Source organism: the organism of the source record quoted next, unplaced genomic scaffold (assembly GCF_019419815.1).
Source record: "Pyrus x bretschneideri cultivar Hongxiangsu unplaced genomic scaffold, Pyrus_bretschneideri_v1 Contig268, whole genome shotgun sequence".
Lineage (NCBI taxonomy): Eukaryota > Viridiplantae > Streptophyta > Magnoliopsida > Rosales > Rosaceae > Pyrus > Pyrus x bretschneideri.
The window spans coordinates 402,454-428,629 of NW_025999577.1; the positions used below are offsets into that span (position 1 = coordinate 402,454).

General features: G+C 38.7%; 2 long non-coding RNA genes and 1 pseudogene across 2 annotated transcripts; 2 read left to right on the plus strand and 1 right to left on the minus strand.

Moving 5' to 3' along the window:
- The first annotated feature begins 3,663 nt into the window (after positions 1 to 3,663).
- LOC103941852 lies at positions 3,664 to 5,131 on the plus strand. Its single transcript, XR_007259620.1, has 4 exons — positions 3,664 to 3,731; positions 4,051 to 4,331; positions 4,554 to 4,792; positions 4,919 to 5,131. It is a non-coding gene; the product is annotated as an uncharacterized LOC103941852 (long non-coding RNA).
- A 120-nt stretch (positions 5,132 to 5,251) lies between these two features.
- On the plus strand, positions 5,252 to 5,778 carry LOC103934178. Its single transcript, XR_007259621.1, has 3 exons — positions 5,252 to 5,350; positions 5,435 to 5,515; positions 5,618 to 5,778. It is a non-coding gene; the product is annotated as an uncharacterized LOC103934178 (long non-coding RNA).
- A 1,340-nt stretch (positions 5,779 to 7,118) lies between these two features.
- LOC103942595 lies at positions 7,119 to 7,605 on the minus strand (annotated as a pseudogene).
- Positions 7,606 to 26,176: the final 18,571 nt, after the last annotated feature.

Below are 26,176 nucleotides of genomic sequence, written 5' to 3' on the forward strand. Positions count from 1 at the left end.
ATTTTTCTTATACAATGAAGGCGTGAAATATGGGCATGATCTTGGTGATTCCACAGGCTTACTCTTGAACTGGGCTGGAGGATTCTTTTGGTCTCCCCCGAAGGTCTGAGCTTACTCCTTTTATCTGTTTCTTTGTTCAATCTCTCCAATTCGTATTAAAGAGGGTTAGAGGATAGCTCAGCATATGCAGTTGTTGCTTGTCTCCTCATGCTTCGATCTACCGTTTCCTCCTGGCTCTGTGCTCCAGGCATCTGGTATCTTCTTTGGGGAAGAAGAAAAAATTGAGTATTTCGAGAGGCTTTGCTGGGAGTGCGCCCTCAAAGGTGAGGCTTCATCTTGAGTTTTTCCACAGGCTACTCTTGAACTGAGCTGGAGATTCTTTTGGTTTCCTCTGATCGTTGATTTTCCTTTGTGCTACTCTTGAACTGGGCAGCAGGATTCTTTTGGTCTCCCCCGAAGGTCTGAGCTTCCTCCTCTTATCTGTTTCTTTGTTCAATCTCTCCAATTTGTATTGAAGAGGGTTAGAGGATAGCTCAGCATATGCTTGTCTCCTCATGCTTCAATGTATCATTTTCCTTTGCCTTACTTGCTCCCCTTTGCAGAAGCGGTCCCTTCTCTGGAAGTGTATCAACCGTTGAAGATGACTACTCGAGAGCAACGCTAGGTAAGCAACCAGGGAATAGAGTCCAGGTAGACTCCAAGTGCCGGCTGATTGCTTCTTTCACTTTGCCATGCAAGTAATATCAAGGGCAAAGGAAAAGATAGGGAAAGAGCATGATATGAGATACCTTTGCTTTCGCCCTTGATGATATGAGATACCTTTGCTTTCGAAAAAGCGGTGAATGAATTAGCACATGTATTTGTTGTGTTGCTTCCTCCTGGGTCATCTGTACTCCAGGCATCTGGTATCATCTTTGGGGAAGAAGAAAGAATTGAATGTTTCGAAAGGCTTTGCTGGGAGTGCGCCCTCAGAGGTGAGGAAGAGTTGGGCATTTTCTTCAAGTTTGCCTTGCCATAAAAGATGAAAGTTGACATATATAGGGATTTCCCAATAGCAAGTGGTGGTACTGTTCTTTTACCCTTGTCGACAAACGTTTTGATCCCGCAAATCCGGCTTTTTGGAATAGTGATGACTCTTCGATCTTTGAAGACGCCTCTTCGATAAAGCTGCACGCGTTTTCTGAAAAGCAGATAAAGCGTCGCCGAACTTTGCGCTTGTCGGCTAAAGACGTGTAGTTGCGATGGTGGCCTCCACGTGTTGAACGCGTTTTCTGAAAAGCCGAGGGAGCGTCGCCGAACTTTACGCATGAACTTCCGGCTTTTTGAATCGGTGGACGCGTTGCCTTGGCTTTTTATAGAGCTATCGATCACCGCCAACTTACACACTCTGAAGATTTCCCATACTTGAAACTCGTCTCCGGCCCTTTGAAAATCTACTCCGTCCACCCCTTCTCTTTTAACTTCTTGAAAAATGGCTAGCTCATCTAACCCATCGAACATTTGCTTAGATTTGAGTCTGAGCAATGATCCGGTTGCGCCTCATCAGGGTAAGGTATGGTGCCCGTCTTTCTTATCTTTTCATGGCCCTCTTACAGATGAGGACTCTGTGATGACGGATCCAACAACGGCTACGATAGTGGCTCGGAACCTCCTCACTCCCAAAGATAGTCAGCTGCTTTCTGGACGGTCCGATGAGTTGGCCGTTCAAGAGTCCTTGGCTCTTAGCGTTCAGTGCGCTGGCTCTGTGTCCAACATGGGCCAACGCCTTCTTGCTCGCTCCCGTCAGGTTGAATCCTTGATGGCGGAGGTGGAGAGTCTTAAACAGGAGATCAAACAGCTGAAGTACGAGAACCGAAGTTTGCACGTGCTTGCCAACAATTATTCTACAGGCATGAAGAGGAAGCTTGATGAGCTTGATGACCGTCAAAGGCTTGCAGCTTTCTTCCAGAGGCACCTCTTTCCTGGGTCATCCAGCGTTCCACCAAGGTTTGGGGCCTTGAATGATCTATCTTCGGTGCCTCCCGCTCATATGCCTCCCGCTCCGATGGCTCCTGCTCCGATGGCTCCTGCTCCGATGCCTCCACGTTGTGGGGCCTCACGTACACAACCCTTGTGAAGGCTCCATCTTTCTGCCATGTTTTTTTTTTTTTTTTTTTGTAATCACTCGGAAATCAATGAACAAGCTTTATTCACTGTATTGGGTTGCCTCCCAAGTAGCGCTTTCTTTTACGTCTTGCAGCCGGACGAAGAACCCAATCACTTCAAATTGGAGACAAGATCTTTGCACGTGCTTGTCCTCAAAGTGTGGAAAATAAATAGAAGAGACAAGATCAGAAACAAAACTACTAAATTTTCTGGCGGTGCAAATGTAAAAATTAAGCTTTTTTTTTAAAAAATTTTCCCGGACAAATTAAGCTTTTTTTTTTTTTTAAAATTAACCTTTTCAAGGTGTCCCCATTTGTTCACATAACATCATTAGGTAAAACAGCAGAGAATAAAGTGTCCCCATTTGTTCACATAACATCATTAGGTAAAACATCATTAGGTGTCCCCATTTGTTCACATAACATAATTAAACATGGACTATTTTCGATTCTTTCTGAGAGTTGAATGAGATCTGGGCAGTCACTTAAATTCAGGGTAGCTGTATAAATCCTCTCAGTTTTTTTTTTTAAATATTTTTCTCTGTTCTGTAGATTTCAACAAACAGCAGAGAATAAAGTGGGCATTATCCGTGGAGAATTCTGTTTTTCCCATCTTATTCAATAAAACTGAATTTTCAGTTATTTAAAGATCTGAATTTTTTCAACAAGATGCTGCTGGGTGTAATGTTTTTGGTTGGTGCTTGCTTGCAACCCAATTTGGTGCTATAAAGTTTTGTGTTTTACAATCTGTTCATGTTTAAACCTCTTCCAATTTTGCAATTATGTGTAAATCTTGCAGGTCAAGATGGGACACCTATCTGGGCAATGTCTGGATGTCTAGGCTTGGGTAGAGACTTGGAATTATGGAAGAGGTGAAGTAGCTTAGCTCTATCTCATTAGCTCTTATCTGCTATGTTTAAGCTCATTGGTACTGGCTCTGAGGTTTTTTGAAACTCTCCGTTTTCGAAACTCTGAAGCTTAGAATCCCATTCAACCACAATGAACTAGAATAACTGAAAAAAAATGTTGTCTTTGGTGTCCAAAAAGAAGCATGTGCAATCCTCTAATTTTATTAATGTAAAAGAACTGATGCAAATCCAGTAAAAGTATAAATAAGAACTATCAGTGGGAGAAGTATAGGAAACCAAAGCTTACAAATCCGATGCCTTATAGATTTAGAACTGATATACATGATACCTGTTGTGACTAATTTCTTTAATAAGCAGTAATAGCGTTGATACTTTATGTGATATGTTTTGGGTTTTTTGAAGGAAGCAACTTTGGAGAAAAGAGCTCATGCACCACTGCTGTTTGTTGGTAATGCTCGATATATATATATATATATATATATATATATATATATATATATATAGCTCTATATATTTACGTAATAACTGAACATTTCCTTTTGAGTTATGTACCTGTCCTTTTGTAAAAAAAATTCCCACCTCCGTACAGAGTAAATTTGGAGAAGCACAAGCCAAAAAGCAAAGCAGTGCTGCATATAAATCAAAATTTGATAGAAGTAGGAGACAGAGTTATCACCAAAGAAAAACCAAAGGATCCAATTCCAGAAATCAAGTAGGGGTAAGTAGATTACCTTTTCATTTGTTGTGGCATGTGTCTAGTTGAATGACTTGTATGAAGTAAATTGTTGTTGTACGGTACTTTGATCATTTAGTCTAATGAAGTTTTGATACCTTTGATTGATTACAATGTTTGGTAATCCTAGTGTCATATTACCCTTTTTTTTTTGTTTCACTTGATGCACTTTTTTTTTGTTGGCTATGAAAATGGATAAGTAGTTTCCTCATGTTTTGAAATTAAGAATGTTGGCTGCTAATTGATTAGTTTCAAATGCAAGAAAGGATTAGTGTCTAATGTTATAATTTTATGGTTCAAAAAGTGTATAGATGTCGCGGTTGATCAATCGTCGTCGGAGTGTGACCAATGAGCCTCCTGCATTATCAACATCTACTGCTCCAGGCGTGAGTGCTCCATTGATTGGGGAGCCTACACCCCTTACTGAGGCTACTCCTATGGCGTCCCAGGTGCCCGTCTCATCGACATCATCATTGTCAGTTCAGCCGCTTAGTGCACGACGGCCTCACTGACGCCGCCGCGAGCCGGAGCCTTCTGATCACACTTCCTCGGCATCCAGAGTCGAGGGTGAGGCCTCCCAGCCAGGTAGTTTTTTCTAATTCTCGATCACTACGTTGTATTTTTCTTTTATCATTTTAAAATTATTATTTTTATGATGGTGAAAATTTGCTGGAATGTGACAATGTGATGGGGGTTGTGAATTACTATTTTAAGGTTTTGGGAAATGCTATACTATTAGGGGAGGTTATGTCAAATTTTCTGTAAATTTAAGCTTAGGGATTTCACCATTTAATTATTTTTGGCCAGCTAAAAAAAACACCAGGGGGCCTAGTCGAATGTTGAAGGAGGCACAGAGCGTACGTTTGACCGGCTCCAGGATCAAGATTGAGTATGACCCGCGACATCGTGGAGCGGCTACCTCACAGCAGCATAACAGCGTCGCTAGTAGTTGTGGTGTTGTTATTAAACAAAATTGTCCTATGCAGTGGGAGTCTTGGGCAGAAATTCCCGAGGAGACGAAGAAACTAGTGCGAGAAAACTTGTCGGTTAGTATATTAATTTTTAGCCTTTATCATTTTTTTAATTTTGTTTACAAATATTAAAAACCAAAATATATTATCTTAATATTATTAAATTTCTTACTATTATTTTATTATTTTTCATATTCGTAGGTCAATTTTGATCTTGACGACATATCCCCTGAGGTCATGGCCTACTTAGATGATACCTTAGCAAATCGGTACAAACATTGGAAGAACTATCTTCACACGCATTTTAAGCGATGGGATGATCCGGAGTTTGCTCGCCTACATGGTTGCCCAACCGAGCTGCAGGACCGGCCGAAGGATTGGGAGTGGCTCTGCAAACATTTTACGGACCCAAAATTTGTGGTATGTACATAATATTTTAATAATAATTTATTATTGTTTTAGTTATTTTTTTAAGCTTCCTTTATTAATTTATTTTAAATAATCGCACTAACATGTATATTGTGTGTTTAACAGAAGAAATCTATTGCTGGCAAGATAGCTCGGGACTCAAAGACACTTCTCCACCATTCTGGTTCGAAGCCCTTTTCATATAGGCTTGAGGCACGACGTCAGGTAAAAGTATATTAATTTTGAAATTTTATACAATTTATTTATTATTATTTATTAATAAAATTTTCTTAATGTTTGTTTCTTCAGGAGGGTTCTAAGTTCCCAGAGATCGACATGTTCGAGGACGTTTACGTTCGACCTGGTGATGAGATAGCTAAGCAGCTTCATGTAAGTATATGTAATTGTTATTATTCTTATATGTATGAATCGTTCAAATATTATTTATATTATGTTATTAAACATTATATGTTTTTTCCTTTATTATTACAGGATGCTATGGTGGAACAGCGCACTACTGTTCTCCAAGAAGCAACATCACAACTTCCCCCGGAGACCTCGATCGAGGACGCCACGATACCCGAGGATGCAGGTTTTCAGATCCTGACTAATGTCATGGATCAAAACTTCGGTCGTCGTCCTGGCAAAGTTGTTCGGGGTATGGGAAAAGCGCGAGTTCGTGAGACGGGTGCCTCTTCTTCCAGATCAAACACAGGAGAGGTCAGTGCATTGAAGGAGGAAGTGACAACCCTAAAGGGTCAACTTGCGGTCCAGAGTGAGCAAATGAGGGCCCGGGACAAGCAGATGAGGGCCCAGGGCGAGCAGATTAAGGCCCAGGGCGAGCAGGTGAAGGCCTATGCCGGACACATGAGAGACCTTGTACGAGCCATACAGATGTCCGGCCTCCAAATCTCACTACCAGTACCTGATCTTCCTACACCTTCGACTTCTGAGCCACTTTGCCCTACCGATACCTAGTAGCTTGATGTATCAAACCTAAAAGACTACTTGTAGTTTTTTCTTATTTTTTTGTTTGGACATTTTGTATGTATATTTTCATATATTTATAACTAAATACTTTTCGTTGGTTAATTAATTATTGTTTAGAGTTTAATTAAGATATTTATTAAAAATTAAAAAAATATTTTTTTTGACCAAAACAAAAAAAAGAGGTTTGCGCGACGTAGGTAGAATCTTCGTCGCGCCAACCTCTTTGCGCGACACAAGACTCTACGTCACCCAAAGTGGCTTTGCGCGACGCACGACCATACGTCGCGCAAAGCCACTTCGCGCAACGTAAAAGCGTGCGTCGCGCAAAGAGGTTGGCGCGACGTATGTAGAATCTTCGTCGCACAAAGTGTTTGCGCGACGTAGGGGATGCGTCGCGCAAAGACACTTTGAGCGACGTATTACTACGTCGCGCGAAGCCACTCTGCGCGACGCATCCCCCTACGTCGCGCTAAGCCACTTTGCGCGACGCATCCTTCTACGTCGCGCAAAGCCACTTTGCGCCACGTAGGGGGAATCTTCGTGGCGCAAACCCCTTCTGTCACTGCCTTGCCGCGACGGTTAGTGCGCGACGAAGGTGCGTTGAGCTAAGTTTTGCGCGACGGTTTTTGACTTTGCGCGACGAAAGACCTGCGTCGCGCAAAGTGTTTTTTGTACTAGTATAACATCACATGATTTTAATTAATTAAGAAAGGAAAATTCCCATATTCATACACAAGTTTTAATTAATAAAGTCCACTTTTTTTTTTTCATTAGAAATACAATCACATAACCACCTTTCATCTAAGTTTACCCCAATTTTTGTCTACACTCAATTAAAAATTACAAATTTAAACATTTTCTAATTTCACCACTTTTCTTCCAAAAATACCCTCAAAGGTCAATCCCACATCCACAAACACCCTAACGCAGCCTCCCATGCACCCCCCATTTCTGAACTTTCATTATAGATTAACATCTCTTTATCTCTTGTGTATTATTCAATCTAATACTGTTGAAAATGGTATAAATATCGTGATGATTGTTTGAATGGGTGGGAACAGTCTCTGAACTGCGTTCAATTGTGATCACTGCAAAGACTGGCCTCAACCAATTCAGTCATCGCAGTCTTAGTTGTTGAACAAAAATGCCACTTTCATCACATTTTTCATACCATTATTTAATACAGATCAAACCCATATCCGTTGGTTGGCCATACTCTATTAAGAAGGTGGTACAAATGTAGTATGAAAAATGTGATAAGTGTAAAATTACTAGATTCCTCATGTATCATCTGCAGCAAAACTAAGAACGAAAGATAGCAATCCGAATTGGCACTTGAGTTTTGGTGCCTTAATGTTGGTACCTTTCCACCTGTGTCTTGATTTGCCCCTCCGTTCGATCTTCGCCTTTGAGAGGATTTGAGAGACATTTTGTTTCTCGGTTATATTGTGCATTTTGATTACTATTTCAAAGCACGTTTTTTCACTCATTAGCCCATAAGCTTTGATAGTTTGATGATCAGCTCGATTGAGTGCATTCCTCGGGCAAATAATTTTCAATTGGCTAATTTGGCTTTGAGTTTTTGCGTATGGCGACATATTATATACAAACACAAAATTTATGATAAAGTTTTAAATTAATCGTAATATTTGCACATGAGTGCATGAAAGTTTATGCCGAGTATATACATATATTCAGGTACATTAATAAAATAAACAATATTGATTATCTGCTCCATGAGATGCGCTCCTGTTCAATGTTCCTCAAAGTGCTTGTGATGATGGGTTCTCAAACTTGAGTAGGTTCTACGGCTAGGGGGTTAACCATCAATGAGTTATGGTATCTTCAAGAAAAGGTGACCATGAGTGGTCTATGTTGGAAATGTGCCCTAAAAGCCAATCATATGATGATACTTTATAGACATTTTACATGTTAAACTAATCTAGTTTAATATATATAAAGGGCAAAGATTATTGTTTAAGCTGTCTTATATAAATGTTATATGTTTAAACGATAAGTCCAAGGAATATGTAATTGGGAGAATGTGATCTAAAGTAGTTAGATTCATGAGACCATTCTCTTTCGTATACATATCCTAAATATTCTTGATCATAGAATTGCCAATTAGGCATTGACAGTCCGTTAAGATTAGTATGTGCTATGTCTTCTCTTAGGGAGAATGACTGGTCTCGAGTCATTGGTGTAACTGACACCAAGACAAGCATGTAGGTGCTTAATAGAGAATGAGTCCAATGAACGTGATCAACGGGGAGTTCTCATACTGTCACATGAGAACTCATGGTTGGGATAATGCAAAGTAGTCATTTGACTTGAGGCATCATAGTTTTCTTGTGGTTAGGTCCTTTATCTTTGACTATGTCAAAGTCACTCCGTCAAAGGGTGTCCACGTCATAGTTGGGGTTAAGCCACTTAGCCATGGAGGCAAGTGAATGCACAATAAGGCATCTTTAACCTTCAAACCGTTGGAGGGAGAATACTCTATGATATGATTAAGAATCTCTGGCCAAAGCATAAATGAGATTTAGGAAGTCGTTTCAAATCACATTCAAGGTAATCGTATAAGTAAAAGAATCACATTGGATAGTAGACATGAATAAACTATCAAACCAAACAATGTGGTCAAGAGTATTGTATTAGAGAAAGACCGTATTGCATTGTAATCCTAAACTTAATAGGTTCTCCACCTCTTCTGATTAGCTTGGGTAGCTGATAGGAGCATATTCATGCGACTTAAATGGCTTGTTCTCGTGCATTTACGTTATGTTTCTCTAGTTATTTTAGTCCTTTATGCTTCTTTTGTGTGTTTTTAGGTTCTAAGGGCAAGGTATGCAAAAGGATGCCTTTTGGAGCCTTTTGGAGCAAATTAGAGATTGGAATGGATATCATATGCTTGGAGCCAAGAGGATGGACGAAATTAAAGACTTGAAGTAGGAAAGTTAAATCCTAAAAGACCTCATGTTTAAGCATCATTGAAGACTCCTACGCATTTTAGAACACAAAAACAACATTCCTTGCAACCTTAGGACATTGTCGTGTGTTTCCTTGTGTCTCCCTTCCTTGCCATGCAAGGAAGGCTTTGTTCCCTATTTTAAACACTTAAAGCATTCACTTATCATATCATTCACTTAACATATCATTCACTTACAATCATTCACTTAACATATCATTCACTTATCATATCATTCACTTCCATTCACTTATCACTTATCAAAACCACCTATCATCACTTATCATCACCACATATCATTCATTTATCATTTAACATATCATTCATTCATCTCCTTATCATAACCATACACTCATCTCCTTATCATAATCATTCACTTATCACTTATCATAATCATACAATTATCACTTATCATACTCATAACATCTCCACATTTCAACCATTTAAACATATGCATTTCAACTCACATGCACACCCACCTCTTTCCACCTAATCCACATGCTTTCACAACCTAAAACACATGCACATGCACCACTAATTCCTTCATCATTCAACCATACTCTCCCATTCTCCCTTTGCCGTGGCTTTTAATTCAATTAAAACCCTACACAACACAACTCCATTCATACACATTCTCCCTTTGCCGTGGCCCTTGCAATTCCACATGCATACTTCATCATTACACCACCACTCATTCTTTAAATCCACATGCACATTCAATCATTCACTCAAGCACCCTTGTGCCTTGTTTCCCCCTTTGTTCCCACCACTCACATGCATTTTCACCAAACATTCACACACACACACCCAAAACACATTCATGCCGTGCACATTCCCTTTCATTTCAGCTGCACCTTTGTCCTAACACTAGAGCACTAATCATTCACTTTTCATTATATAATTCATGCACCAACATGCATATGTTCCCCCCCTAGCTGTCTATCCCATGAATTAATCACCCAAGCCATATTCTATCCTTGAACACATGCAATCACATTCATTTCCAACACAAAAACACCTTCAATGCCGTGCCTTTCCCTTAGATTTTCAGCAACTTCTCTCCTTAAATTCAGCCACCATTCATTCTTTATTCAACATACACTCATCATCACACACCCTAGCTATCATTCACATGCATTCACATGCATCACAACTCCAAAACCATCAAGAAAACAACCCTTTGCCGTGCAAATCACCACATAATTTCAGCTTTCCAAATCAGCCACAAGTCACATGCATTCACTCATAATCATTCACCAAACATGCAGCCACATTTCCACCCACCTCCTAGCTGTCATGTTCCGTCCATTACTCCTATAAATACCCTTGCATTCATTCATTCATTCATCATCTCATCTCATTCACAACACAACACACCACAAACACTTCCCTAGCCGTGAGTTTCTCTCCCTTAGAATCCAAAAACCATCTTCCATTTCCACCACTCCTCATCCATTTCCATAATTTCCCAACACTTCCATCCCCCCAACCAACTATCCCTAGACCTTATGCTACAATAAAGAGGAAGATAAGAGGGCCTAAACGTTCATACAATTCAAGATTGAGTTGTTGGAATGTTTAGGCGTTTCTTTGATTTCAATGTTTAATTTCAATTCTCTTTGTTTTGTACGTATGAGGAAATAAACCCCCTTTAGCTAGGGGGTGATTCGAAACTATGTTTATGTTTGTAATATGATTTGATTACTTTTAATTACGTTTCATAAGTTGTGAATTCAATTTGTTTAACTGTTTGATTGATAACCTATTTATGTATGTTTATTAAGAATGAACGCTTAATTTTCATGCATGAATTTGACGCTCGAATATAAGTGAGTTTCACGTAATAGTTATGAACTTATATTCACAAGTAGTGGAGGTTGCTTATAAACAATCGTGTTAAACATATTCTTGGCATAAGTTTCATGCAATCATAGTAACGAATGCCTCGTCAACACTTATAGTTTTCATGATGCTTAATGATTCTTGCTTGTATCTCTATTATGCAATTCATGTAGGGAACTTGTGAGTAATGCTTTGGATTGTCGTATGCAATCATCCAATTCATTAACTTAAGGAAAACTTGACGGTTAATTTAAGCGGACCTAATTAACCCGGGGTGTTAAGAATTCATGGTTTATTGAAAAGCAATTAGACATCGTTTTGTATGCAAGTATAACATATGTGGAAATAAACCCCTTAGCTAGCTTCCTATCCATTCATTTCCGTCAAATCCATATTTACAATTTGTTTTGTTTCCAAGTTTCCATTTTTAGTTTAAAGTCGTCCAAATCCAATCCCCCTTTACTTTATTGTTCAATTTAGTTAGAAATCAATTTAGTTTGTGTTTTTAAAGCATTTTGAGTCTTTTGGTTTGTCTTAGTAATTTAACGTTTAGTTTCACATTCTTTGAGTCTAGTTTAGTGTTTTATCTTGTTTTCACGTTTTTGAGTCAGTTTCCAAGAGATTAACAATCCCTCCTAATCCCCGGTCCAGAACGATCCCTACTTATACTTATACTACAATTGACAAAAAGAGGGTTTAATTTGTGTGCGTATAAAACTCACATCAAATTTTGGCGCCGTTGCCGGGGATTAGCAACTTTGCTAATCCCTTGGATTGTTTTATTTTCGTTTGTTTTTATTTTTCCAGCTTCTTAAATTTGTTTTGTTTCTTGTTTTAGGTACTAGTTCATGACTCGGAGTTCTCATCCGATTCGTGAACATATCCTGGAGTGATTGGGTTCTTCGTTCGGCTGCAAGACGTAAAAGAAAGCGCTACTTGGGAGGCAACCCAATACAGTAAATAAAACAAAGCTTGTTCATTGATTTTTCGATAAATTACAATTGTATCTAAACATGGCAGAAAGATGGAGTCTTCACAAAGGTTGTGTACGTGAGGCCCCACTACGTGGCAACACTCTCGGAGCAGAAGGCATCGGAAAAGGAGGCATCGGAACAGGAGGTCTCGAAGCAGAAGGCATTGGAGCAAGAGGCATCGGAGCGGAAGGCATCGGAGCGGGAGGCGCCGAAGATAGATCATTCAAGGCCCCAAACCTTGGTGGAACGCTGGATGACCCAGGAAAGAGGTGCCTCTGGAAGAAAGCCGCAAGCTTTTGACGGTCATCAAGCTCATCAAGCTTCCTCTTCATGCCTGACGAATAATTGTTGGCAAGCACGTGCAAACTTCGGTTCTCGTACTTAAGCTGTTTGATCTCCTGCTTAAGACTCTCCACCTCCGCCATCAAGGATTCAACCTGACGGGAGCGAGCAAGAAGGCGTTGGCCCATGTTGGACACAGAGCCAGCGCACTGAACACTCAGAGCCAGGGATTCTTGAACGGCCAACTCATCGGACCGTCCTGAAAGCAGCTGACTGTCTTTGGGAGTGAGGAGGTTCCGAGCCACTATCGTAGCCGTTGTGGGATCCGTCATCACAGAGTCCTCATCTGTAAGAGGGCCATGGGAAGATAAGAAAGACGGGCACCATACCTTACCCTGACGAGACGCGACCGGATCACTGCTTAGACTCAAATCTAAGCAAAGGTTCGATGGGTTGGATGAGCTAGCCATTGTTCACGAAGTTAAAAGAGAAGGGGTGGACGGAGTAGATTTTCAAAGGGCCGGAGACGAGTTTCAAGAATGGGAAATCTTCAGAGTGTGTAAGTTGGCGGTGATCGATAGCTCTATAAAAAGCCAAGGCAACGCGTCCACCGATTCAAAAAGCCGGAAGTTCATGCGTAAAGTTCGGCGACGCTCCCTCGGCTTTTCAGAAAACGCGTTCAACACGTGGAGGCCATCATCGCAACTACACGTCTTTAGTCGACAAGCGCAAAGTTCGGCGACGCTTTATCTGCTTTTCAGAAAACGCGTGCAGCTTTATCGAAGAGGCGTCTTCAAAGATCGAAGAGTCGTCACTATTCCAAAAAGCCGGATTTGCTGGATAAAAACGTTTGTCGACAAGGGTAAAAGAACAGTACCACCACTTGCTATTGGGAAATCCCTATATATGTCAACTTTCATCTTTTATGGCAAGGCAAACCTGAAGAAAATGCCCAACTCTTCCTCACCTCTGAGGGCGCACTCCCAGCAAAGCCTTTCGAAACACTCAATTCTTTCTTCTTCCCCAAAGATGATACCAGATGCCTGGAGTACAATGGAGGCAAGAGGAAACGATGGATCGAAGCATGTGGATTCATTCGCTGCCTCTTCAAAAGCAAAGGTATCTCATATCATCAAGGGCGAAAGCAAAGGTATCTCATATCATGCTCTTTCCCTGTCTTTTCCTTTGTCCTTGATATTACTTGCATGGCAAAGTGAAAGAAGCAATCAGCCGGCACTTGGAGTCTATCTGGACTCTATTCCCTGGTTGCTTACCTAGCTTTGATGAGCTATCCTCTAACCCTCTTCAATACGAATTGGAGAGATTGAACAAAGAAACAGATAAGAGGAGGAAGCTCAGACCTTCGGGGGAGACCAAAGGATGCCTGCTGCCCAGTTCAAGAGTAGCACAAAGGAAAATCAACGATGGGAGCAGCGCAGTTCAAGAGTAAGCCTGTGGAATCACAAAGATCCAAGCCTCACTGCAATCACCAAGGAGAAGATGGAACGAACACTCCATAACCAGATTTGCATCTCTAAACTCTTCTCTTTGTTAGATACATTCTGCCATGTTTAGTATGTTTAATTGTTGTTTATATGTTTGCTTGTGTTTAGTGTGGTTTTTAACATTGAGGACAATGTTTGATTTAAGTGTGGGGGAGTTACTAAAGTGTTTTGATGCAAATTCGTAGGGTTTTATCCACCATAACTTCAAATGTTGTTTCTTGCTGTTTTTAAGTGTGTTTAGTGTGTTTTGACTTAAAAATTCGAAAATCACATAAAAATTTGAAAAACATGTTTTGAAAAGCCTAAAAAAGAGTGTTTCGAGTCGTTTTTGTGTCGTAGGTCACCTTCCAACACAATGATAAGGATTTGGTTTTCTAATTGCATGACTGTTAAAAAGAGTTAGAAACATGGAGAAAAGTTTGATTTACTCTTGGTATATGCTTGGTTATGGTTATAATGTATGACTTCACATGCAATCATAAAAGAAAAAATTAGTTATGTAACATGCTTGAAGGAAGGAACTCAAACAAACGCTACAACCCTGAGAGACTTGAGCCTATAACGTTCTTTGGAGAGTATAATCTGTGCATTATTGTTTTCTAAAAGTCGTTGCATGATCTCATTATTCTTTGCTTGGTTACTACTTAGAAGGCGTTTCATCATATAGTTCCAAATGCTAGAACTCATGCCCATTTCATTCAAAGCATATTATTGATTTGCATAACATATATCAAGATGAAGTTGTGTAGTTGCCACCATAGCCAAATAGCCTCCCTTCCCATATTTCGTTTATGTTGTAAGTTTTACCCCCGTTGAGTTTTGTTTAGCCTTTATTCTTTGTTAACCCACAGAACCCCTTACCTAGCCTAGAGTAGGACTTTTCTATACCCTTGTTCTTAAAGTATAGTGAGCATGACTTAAGTGAATTCCTTTTGAGTACATTATGCAAGAAAATGAGTGTGGGGGAGTGAAAGTTTGTTCTTACGTTTATATGGCCCTAAAGTTTTGTGTGACTTTCCCTTGGGTGTTCAAAGTTGACTTCTGGGTTCTTAAGGAAATTCTAAGTGCCTGATTCAATACTTTGCTCACTATTGCTTTAAGAATGTTTGTTTACCCTTCACCTTTCATTGTTAGCCAATACCCTAGCCCCGTTACAACCCTTTGACTTCTATCTTGAGGGTTATGTGTTTCAATTTGTGGAGTTTGAACTTGGTATGAGCATATGGTGTCACTGGTTCTCGCATCTAAGTAGTAGCATTCCATTCATGAGATCATATCTAAACATGCTTATTAACTCCAGAAATTGTGTTCTTTGTGATACATATATGTGAGTGTTCGTTTTCATGTTTACATCAATCTTCTCACATATGACTAGATTAGGGTGTGTAGTTAGAAAATCTGAGTGAAAATCGAGTGCATATCTTGTAAGGAATTGAGTAAATTCTCTAAGGCATGTTACTACATTCAAAACATGGTTTTAAATGCTTAATTGTGAACTAGATGTGGTGACTATGATTAAGAATGTACTTAAGGGTAAAGATGGCTAAATTCTGTTGGAATAATGATTTTTAACTTGTCATGTGCATTGGAAATCCCTGAAACTATTGTTGGAAGGTGTAGGTTGTGTTTTACGTGTTTAGTGTCGTTTTGTTTATTTGTTTTTATTCTGTTTTGCTCGAGGACTAGCAAAAGATAAGTGTGGGGGTATTTGATAGGAGCATATTCATGCGACTTAAATGGCTTGTTCTCGTGCATTTACGTTATGTTTCTCTAGTTATTTTAGTCCTTTATGCTTCTTTTGTGTGTTTTCAGGTTCTAAGGGCAAGGTATGCAAAAGGATGCCTTTTGGAGCCTTTTGGAGCAAATTAGAGATTGGAATGGATATCATATGCTTGGAGCCAAGAGGATGGACGAAATTAAAGACTTGAAGTAGGAAAGTTAAATCCTAAAAGACCTCATGTTTAAGCATCATTGAAGACTCCTACGCATTTTAGAACACAAAAACAACATTCCTTGCAACCTTAGGACATTGTCGTGTGTTTCCTTGTGTCTCCCTTCCTTGCCATGCAAGGAAGGGCTTTGTTCCCTATTTTAAACACTTAAAGCATTCACTTATCATATCATTCACTTAACATATCATTCACTTATCATATCATTCACTTAACATATCATTCACTTATCATATCATTCACTTCCATTCACTTATCACTTATCAAAACCACCTATCATCACTTATCATCACCACATATCATTCATTTATCATTTAACATATCATTCATTCATCTCCTTATCATAACCATACACTCATCTCCTTATCATAATCATTCACTTATCACTTATCATAATCATACAATTATCACTTATCATACTCATAATCATCTCCACATTTCAACCATTTAAACATATGCATTTCAACTCACATGCACACCCACCTCTTTCCACCTAATCCACATGCTTTCACAACCTAAAACACATGCACACGCACCACTAATTCCTTCATCATTCAACCACACTCTCCCATTCTCCCTTTGCCGTGGCTTTTAATTCAATTAAAACCCTACACAACACAACTCCATTCATACACATTCTCCCTTTGCCGTGGCCCTTGCAATTCCACATGCATACTTCATCATTACACCACCACTCATTCTTTAAATCCACATGCACATTCAATCATTCACTCAAGCACCCTTGTTCTTTGTTTCCCCCTTTGTTCCCTGATGCGAGATTTATACGCACACAAATTAAACCCTCTTTTTGTCAATTGTAGTATAAGTATAAGTAGGGATCGTTCTGGACCGGGGATTAGGAGGGATTGCTAAAACCTTGGAAACTGACTCAAAAACGTAAAAACAAGATAAAACACTAAACTAGACTCAAAGAATGTGAAACTAAACGTTAAAACACTAAGACAAACCAAAAGACTCAAAATGCTTTAAAAACACAAACTAAATTGATTTCTAACTAAATTGAACAATAAAGTAAAGGGGGATTGGATTTGGACGACTTTAAACTAAAAATGGAAACTTGGAAATAAAACAAATTGTAAATATGGATTTGACGGAAATGAATGGATGGGAAGCTAGCTAAGGAGTTCATCTCCACATATGTTATACTTGCATACAAAACGATGTCTAATTGCTTTTCAATAAACCATGAATTCTCAACGCCCCGGGTTAATTAGGTCCGCTTAAATTAACCGTCAAGTTTTCCTTAAGTTAATGAATTGGATGATTGCATACAACAATCCAAAGCATTCCTCACAAGTTCCCTACATGAATTGCATAATAGAGATACAAGCAAGAATCATTAAGCATCATGAAAACTATAAGTGTTGACGAGGCATTCGTTACTATGATTGCATGAAACTTATGCCAAGAATATGTTTAACACGATTGTTTATAAGCAACCTCCACTACTTGTGAATATAAGTTCATAACTATTACGTGAAACTCACTTATATTCTAGCGTCAAATTCATGCATGAAAATTAAGCGTTCATTCTTAATAAACATACATAAATAGGTTATCAATCAAACAGTTAAACAAATTGAATTCACAACTTATGAAACGTAATTAAAAGTAATCAAATCATATTACAAACATAAACATAGTTTCGAATCACCCCCTAGCTAAAGGGGGTTTATTTCCTCATACGTACAAAACAAAGAGAATTGAAATTAAACATTGAAATCAAAGAAACGCCTAAACATTCCAACAACTCAATCTTGAATTGTATGAACGTTTAGGCCCTCTTATCTTCCTCTTTATTGTAGCATAAGGTCTAGGGATAGTTGGTTGGGGGGATGGAAGTGTTGGGAAATTATGGAAATGGATGAGGAGTGGTGGAAATGGAAGATGGTTTTTGGATTCTAAGGGAGAGAAACTCACGGCTAAGGAAGTGTTTGTGGTGTGTTGTGTTGTGAATGAGATGATTTGAATGAATGGGAATGCAAGGGTATTTATAGGAGGAGTGGAGGGAACATATGGATGTTTGTTTAAGCATTGGTGTGGAGGAATGATGGAAAAACAGCTAGGACACATGTGAAAACTGAATTGCACAAGGGAAGCAAAGGGAACCCACGGCATGGATGGATTTGTGCATGTGTTGGCTGATTTGTTTGTTGGGGAAGCATGTGTTTGCATGTGGATGTTGTTTGTGTGAAGTGTGTGTGAATGCATGTGGATTAAAGAATGAATGGTGGTTGAAATGATGAAGTAGGAATGTGGAGATGCATGTGAAATGAAAAGGAAAAAAAACTGGAAATGCTCAAGGAATGCACGGTATTGATTGTTTGTTTGATGATGATGCATGTGTTGAATGATTAAGATTGTGGAAATGCAAGGGAATGCACGGTTTAGGCTTGAAGAAAAGGTGTGTGAATGGGGTAATTGAATGATTAAAGTGCATGTGAGTTAGATATTTAAAGGATGGAATGCATGTGAACTAAATTGGAAAGTTGGAATGATGAAGTGGGAGTGCACGGCATTGATTGTAGTTGGTGTGTTGATGCATGTGATGGGTGGGAACAAAGGGGGAAACATGGCACAAGGGTGATGTTGTTGATGTGTGAATGCATGTGTTGAATTGGTGGTGAAATGATGAAAGAATAAGTGCATGTGGAAGAATTGAATGAATGCAAAGTGAATGAATAATGAAATGAGAAATGTTGGAAAGTGATGGTAGTAATGCACGGCAAAGGTGTTTTGAAAAGGGAAAGATGGTGTGTTGATGAAAGAATAATGTCAAGGTAAATGCATGTGGCTTAGGTGGTGAAAGCATGTGGATTAGGTGGTGTAATGATGAAGTGGGAAGTGGAAGAATGTGGTTGGAAATGTTTAAGGGAAAAAGGATGGGAGTGCATGTGGAAGATTGTTGTTGTGATAAGTGATAAGTGATAGGTGTATGGTTATGATAAGTAGATGAGTGTATGGTTATGATAAGGAGATGAATGAATGATATGTTAAGTGATAAATGAATGATATGTGGTGAGTGATAAGTGAATGGTAGTGATAAGTGATAAGTGAATGGAAGTGATAAGTGAATGTTTTGATAAGTGAATGGTATGATAAGTGATAAATGAATGATATGTGGTGAGTGATAAGTGAATGGAAGTGATAAGTGATAATAAGGCTAGTTTAAAGGGCTAGGGTTTAAGTACATAGAATGGGCCTAAAATAGGTTGGTTTGCATGGCATAATATGTTTGATTGGGCTAGAGGTTTTCCATGGCTCAAAGGATTTGTTTGATTGGGCTAGGCCCTTTGTTTGATGTCCCCAAAGAGCATACAAGGCTTCAATTTCGTCCATCCTCTTTGCTCCATGATTAAGCCATCCAATCCATGCCCAAAAGTGCCCCAAATAGCCTCAAAATGCACTTTCTTGCTCCCTAAGCCCTTAGAACCTGAAAACACACAAAAGAAGCATAAAGGACTAAAATAACTATGAATTACCAACATAGATGCACGAAAACAAGCTAAGTAAGTCGCCTAAATATGCTCCTATCATTCCCACCACTCACATGCATTTTCACCAAACATTCACACACACACACCCAAAACACATTCATGCCGTGCACATTCCCTTTCATTTCAGCTGCACCTTTGTCCTAACACTAGAGCACTAATCATTCAGTTTTCATTATATAATTCATGCACCAACATGCATATGTTCCCCCCCTAGCTGTCTATCCCATGAATTAATCACCCAAGCCATATTCTATCCTTGAACACATGCAATCACATTCATTTCCAACACAAAAACACCTTCAATGCCGTGCCTTTCCCTTAGATTTTCAGCAACTTCTCTCCTTAAATTCAGCCACCATTCATTCTTTATTCAACATACACTCATCATCACACACCCTAGCTATCATTCACATGCATTCACATGCATCACAACTCCAAAACCATCAAGAAAACAACCCTTTGCCGTGCAAATCACCACATAATTTCAGCTTTCCAAATCAGCCACAAGTCACATGCATTCACTCATAATCATTCACCAAACATGCAGCCACATTTCCACCCACCTCCTAGCTGTCATGTTCCGTCCATTACTCCTATAAATACCCTTGCATTCATTCATTCATTCATCATCTCATCTCATTCACAACACAACACACCACAAACACTTCCCTAGCCGTGAGTTTCTCTCCCTTAGAATCCAAAAACCATCTTCCATTTCCACCACTCCTCATCCATTTCCATAATTACCCAACACTTCCATCCCCCCAACCAACTATCCCTAGACCTTATGCTACAATAAAGAGGAAGATAAGAGGGCCTAAACGTTCATACAATTCAAGATTGAGTTGTTGGAATGTTTAGGCGTTTCTTTGATTTCAATGTTTAATTTCAATTCTCTTTGTTTTGTACGTATGAGGAAATAAACCCCCTTTAGCTAGGGGGTGATTCGAAACTATGTTTATGTTTGTAATATGATTTGATTACTTTTAATTACGTTTCATAAGTTGTGAATTCAATTTGTTTAACTGTTTGATTGATAACCTATTTATGTATGTTTATTAAGAATGAACGCTTAATTTTCATGCATGAATTTGACGCTAGAATATAAGTGAGTTTCACGTAATAGTTATGAACTTATATTCACAAGTAGTGGAGGTTGCTTATAAACAATCGTGTTAAACATATTCTTGGCATAAGTTTCATGCAATCATAGTAACGAATGCCTCGTCAACACTTATAGTTTTCATGATGCTTAATGATTCTTGCTTGTATCTCTATTATGCAATTCATGTAGGGAACTTGTGAGGAATGCTTTGGATTGTCGTATGCAATCATCCAATTCATTAACTTAAGGAAAACTTGACGGTTAATTTAAGCGGACCTAATTAACCCGGGGCGTTGAGAATTCATGGTTTATTGAAAAGCAATTAGACATCGTTTTGTATGCAAGTATAACATATGTGGAAATAAACCCCTTAGCTAGCTTCCCATCCATTCATTTCCGTCAAATCCATATTTACAATTTGTTTTGTTTCCAAGTTTCCATTTTTAGTTTAAAGTCGTCCAAATCCAATCCCCCTTTACTTTATTGTTCAATTTAGTTAGAAATCAATTTAGTTTGTGTTTTTAAAGCATTTTGAGTCTTTTGGTTTGTCTTAGTGTTTTAACGTTTAGTTTCACATTCTTTGAGTCTAGTTTAGTGTTTTATCTTGTTTTCACGTTTTTGAGTCAGTTTCCAAGAGATTAACAATCCCTCCTAATCCCCGGTCCAGAACGATCCCTACTTATACTTATACTACAATTGACAAAAAGAGGGTTTAATTTGTGTGCGTATAAAACTCACATCAGTAGCCATGATATATTGCTAGATGTTACTCATAGTTTGTGGAAGCCCTAAAGGTGTATAATCACTAAAGGGAGAATTGAAAGTATGTTTCAATTCACAATCAATTTGAAGAGTTCTAATCGCCCACTGCCTCGCTACAAGGAACCTAATGGATCGTACACCATGTAAGGTAGAGATTGAAGAAACAACAAAGATGAGTAAGGATAATTAAATGGTTTAATTATTTATGGCTAGGATTAATTAATATGTTAATTAATCAAACAAATAAGTTCTTTTAGCTTTTGAGTCATTATTCAACCTCAAGGCCCAATGGGCTTAGAACCGTCAAGCCCATTAACTTAAGTTGTATGACAACTTAATGACTAAAGACTCAAAAGGGCCCAAAAAGCCCAAAACCTTTAGAAGGTTGGCCGTATTGTAAATGAATGGGTTTTGGTTCTTTTTGTCACTTAAGTGAAGTAGCTATATAAAGGACTTTATAGCCAAAAGTTCACTAGGTTTTTGTAGAGACAAAATATGAGAACACAAAGCTCTCTCTTCTCTTAGGAGGCCGGCCACCCTAGAGGAAAATAGCTAGCAATCTTTCTTCCTCTATGTCACTCATATCTTCCTCAAAATGCTCTCCTTGGTGTGGAGACTTAGAGGTTCCCTATTTTGGGAACTTGGAGAATCCATTCCTTCATCCATCTAAGAAGTCATGGAGCCAAGAAGCAAAGTTCCTCCATCCACATTCATGGAGCCAAGGAACAAAGGAGACTAAGGAAAGAAAGCCTTCACATGGGTGAATATCCTTTGCTAAGCAAAGAGGTGCTTCAAAGGTATAAAAGTTTCTCAACTCTTTTCTTTAAGAATTGAGCTGAGTCTTGGTTCACCACAAATACTAGGCCTTGAATTTCATGCGTAAAGTTTTATTTTTGAGTGCATATGATAGGAGCATATTCATGCGACTTAATTAGCTTGTTCTCGTGCATTTATGTTGTGTTTATTTAGTTGTTTTAGTGTTTAAGGCCACTTTTGTGTATTTTCAGATTATAAGGCCAAAGTGTGCAAGAAGATGCAAATTGGAGTCTTTTGGAGCGAAAGAGGAACGAATGAGTTGAAGACTTGAAGAAACGACGAAATCCTACTCCAACGATGAATTCTTACCAAAACGAGGAATCCTACTCAAACAAGGTTTCCTATTTTAGGAAAGTTAACCCTAAGTTTCCCGTTTTGGTAACCTTTCCTAAACTTAAACGTCCATATCTTCTAGCCACTTTGACGGCCTTATAGGCACTTTAGGACACAAAACCAAGGCCCTAGCCCTATTTCCCTTCCTAGCCGCACCTTTATATTTATGTTTTAATTTCCTATTTTCGTAAGCCTTTGATTTAATTTTAAATAAGCTAGGGTTAGTTTTCTGAAATCATACATTTTCCTAACCCTAGCCGCAAAACCCCATCCTTTTTCTCACATCATGCAGCCACCATCTCATTTTAATTATTATTCCATAAACCGTATCCATTCATTCCCATTATTTCACACCCTAATTCTTCCATATATAATCAGCCACCATATAATTCTTTTCTTAGCCGCCACCATCCCATATTTCTCCCATTCTTTCCTTGCCGTGACATTTCTCATATTTTATTCCCTAAAGTTTCCAGCCGCATAATCCCATAATTCTAATCTAAGCCGCATGCAACCATATAACCCTAATTCCTCCATATTAAACCTAATACACTAATCAGCCACCACACCTCATAAAAGCTTCCAGCCGCATAATTCCCATCAACCAGCCGTGCATTCCATAACCTATTTTACACCCTAATTCCTCCATATTTCTCCTAACAGCCGCAGCTTTATCCCATTTTTCACAAACAGCCGCAGCACCATTTCGAGAATTCTAATCCAGCCGCAGCCACTTCCACACTTTTCCCAGATTGCCGCAGCCATTCCCCCCATTGCAGCTACCTTACAAGCCTTCCTACACCATCCACACCCATTGCCGAGCCATTAAACCACCATAAAACCTATCTATAACCCAGAAATTCATCCAAAATCATCAAAAAACCCAATCTGCCGCAGCAAGGAGAACAGGAAAGAGGAGCTTCGACGTGCACCAAGTCAAGTGGATTCGTTGGGCGTTCTAGGCGTAATCAATCCTTTGTGCTTTATGTTTAAATTCAATTGTATTTCTCTTTTTGCGAATATGAGAGGCTAAATCCCCCTAGTTAGCTAGGGGGTGATTTGAAACCATGTTTATGCTTGCAATATGAATTGATTACTTTTGGTTGGAATTTCATGAATGTTGGATTCAGTTCATTTAACTGTTTGATTGATAACTTGTTTGTGTATGTTTATTGAGAGTGCACGCTTAATGTTCATGCATGAATTTGACGCTAGAATATAAGTGAGTTTCACCTAATAGTTATGAACTTTTATTCACAAGTAGCGGAGGTTGCTTATAAACAATCGCGTTAATTGAATTCCTGGCAAGAGTATCATGCTTTTCATAGTTACAAATGCCTTGTCGATGCTTATAATTTCCAAAGAACGTAATGATTCTAACTTGTATCTTTATCATGCTGTTCATATAGAGAACTTGTTAGGAATAATTTGTTTGCGATGCATATTCATCCAATTCAATGATTCTAGGGAAATTTGAAGGTTAATTTAAGCGGACCTAATTAACTTGGAGTGTCGAGTTCCATAATTCATCGAAAGACCAACTGAAAATCAAAGTGTATGCAAGTGTGACATGTGTGGAGAAGAACCTTCTAGCTAGCATTCATTCCATATTTCATCACATTCATATTTACATTCTGCCTTTAAATTACAATCGTTGCATTTAGTTTAATTTCGTCAAAACCTCAATCCCCCTTTACTTTAGTGTCCAATTTAGTTAGAAAGTGTCTTAGTTTGTGTTTATAAGCGTTTTGTATTCTTTGAGTCTTTTGATTTGTTTTAGTGTTTTATTGTTTAGCTTTGCATTCTTTGAGTCTAGTTTAGTGTTTTCAACGTTTGTTTTACGTTTTTGAGTCAGTTTCCAAGTGATTTAGTAATCCCTCCTAATCCCCGGTCTAGAACGATCCCTACTTGCATCTTTACTACAATTGTCACAAGAGGGTTTTAATTTGTGTGCTTACTTAGTTCGCATCAGCATACAATCATGATTCCGCCTTTTAATTATTAATTGCATGCATAGATGTTGCTTAAATGAACTAGTTTTACAAATAATTTCCTTGAGTCTAAGGACACACTAGAGATCAATAGAGAGTGGTGAAGGAAATATTTGTAACCAAGTTCATTTGAGCAACATCTATGCATGCAATTAACAACTAAAAGGTGGAATCATGCTTGTATGCACTCAAAAACAAAACTTTACCCATGAAAATCAAGGCCTAGTGAGTGTGGTGAACCAAGACTCAACTCAAGAACAAAGTGAGTTGAGAAATATTATACCTTTGTTGATTCCTCTTTGAATCAGCAAAGGCTAATCACCCAAGAGATAGGGCCATCATTCCTTTCTTAGCTCCATGGTTTTCTTGGATGAGGATGGTAGAATGGATTCTCCAAGTTCCCAAAATAGAGAACTTCTAAGCCTCCACACCAAGGAGAGACTAGAAGAAGAGATGAGTAACCTTGGAGGAGGGAAGATTGCTAGCTAATCTCCTCCAAGGGGCCGGCCTCTTAGGGAGAAAAGGAGAACTTGTGTTCTCTCCAATTTCCTCAAAGAAAACCTTAATGATGAAATGGTTATAAAGTCCTTTATATAGCCCTTTCAATTAAGTGACTAAAAGAACCAAAACCCCTTTCTTTCTCTATATGGCTGGCCTCCTTAGAGCTATGGGTTATAGGGCCTTTTTGGGTCTTAAGTCAATAAGTTGTCATACAACTTATGTTAATGGGCTTGACATTCAAATCCCATTAGGCCTTGCAGCCCAAAACTAAACTGAGGTCTATAACGAACTTATTCGTTTAATTAATTAATATATTAATTAATCCTAGCCATAAATTATTAAACCATTTAATTATCCTTACTTATCTCCATTGTTTCTTCAATCTCTATCTTACACGGTGTACGATCTATTTGGTTCCTTTTAGTGAGGCAGTGGGCGATTAAAACTCTTCAAATTGATTATGAATTGAAACATACTTTCAATTCTCCCTTTAGTGATTATACACCTTTAGGCCTTCCACAAAACATGAGTGACATCTAGTAGTATATCATGGCTACCCAAGCTAATCAGAAGAGGTGGAGAACCTATTCAGTTTAGGATTACAATGCAATACGGTCTTTCTGTAATACAATACTCTTGACTACATTGTTTGGTTTGATAGTTTATTCATGTCTACTACCCAATATGATTCATTTACTTATATGATTACCTTGAATGTGATTTGGAACGACTTCCTAAATCTCATTCATAATCTGGCTAGAGATTCTTAATCATATCATAGAGTATTCTCCATCAAACGGTTTGAAGGTTAGGGATCCCTTGTTGTGCATTCACTTGCCTCCATGGCTAAGTGGCTTCACCCCAACTATGGAGTGCACACCCTCTGACGAAGTGACTTTGACATAGTCAAAGATCAAGGACCTAACCACAAGACAACTATGATGCCTCAGGTCAAAGGACTACTTTGCATTATCCCAACCATGAGTTTTCATGTGACATGAGTATGAGAACTCCTTACTGATCGTGTTCAGTGGACTCATTCTCTATTAAGCTCCTACATGCTTGTCTTGATGTTAGTCACACCAATGACTCGAGACCAGTCACTCTCCCTAAGAGAAGAAATAACATGTACTGATCTTAACGGACTGTCAATGCCCAATTAGCAATCCTATGATTAAGAACGTTTAGGATATGTATACGAAAGAGAATGGTTTTAAGAGTCTAACTTTTTTAGATCACATTCTCCCAATATAATATTCCTTGGACTTATTGTTTAAGCATATTGTTGGAAATGTGCCCTAAAACCAATCATATGATGATACTTTATGGACATTTCACATGTTAAACTAATATATGATAGGAGCATATTCATGCGACTTAATTAGCTTGTTCTCGTGCAGTTATGTTGTGTTTACTTAGTTGTTTTAGTGTTTAAGGCCACTTTTGTGTATTTTCAGATTATAAGGCCAAAGTGTGCAAGAAGATGCAAATTGGAGTCTTTTGGAGCGAAAGAGG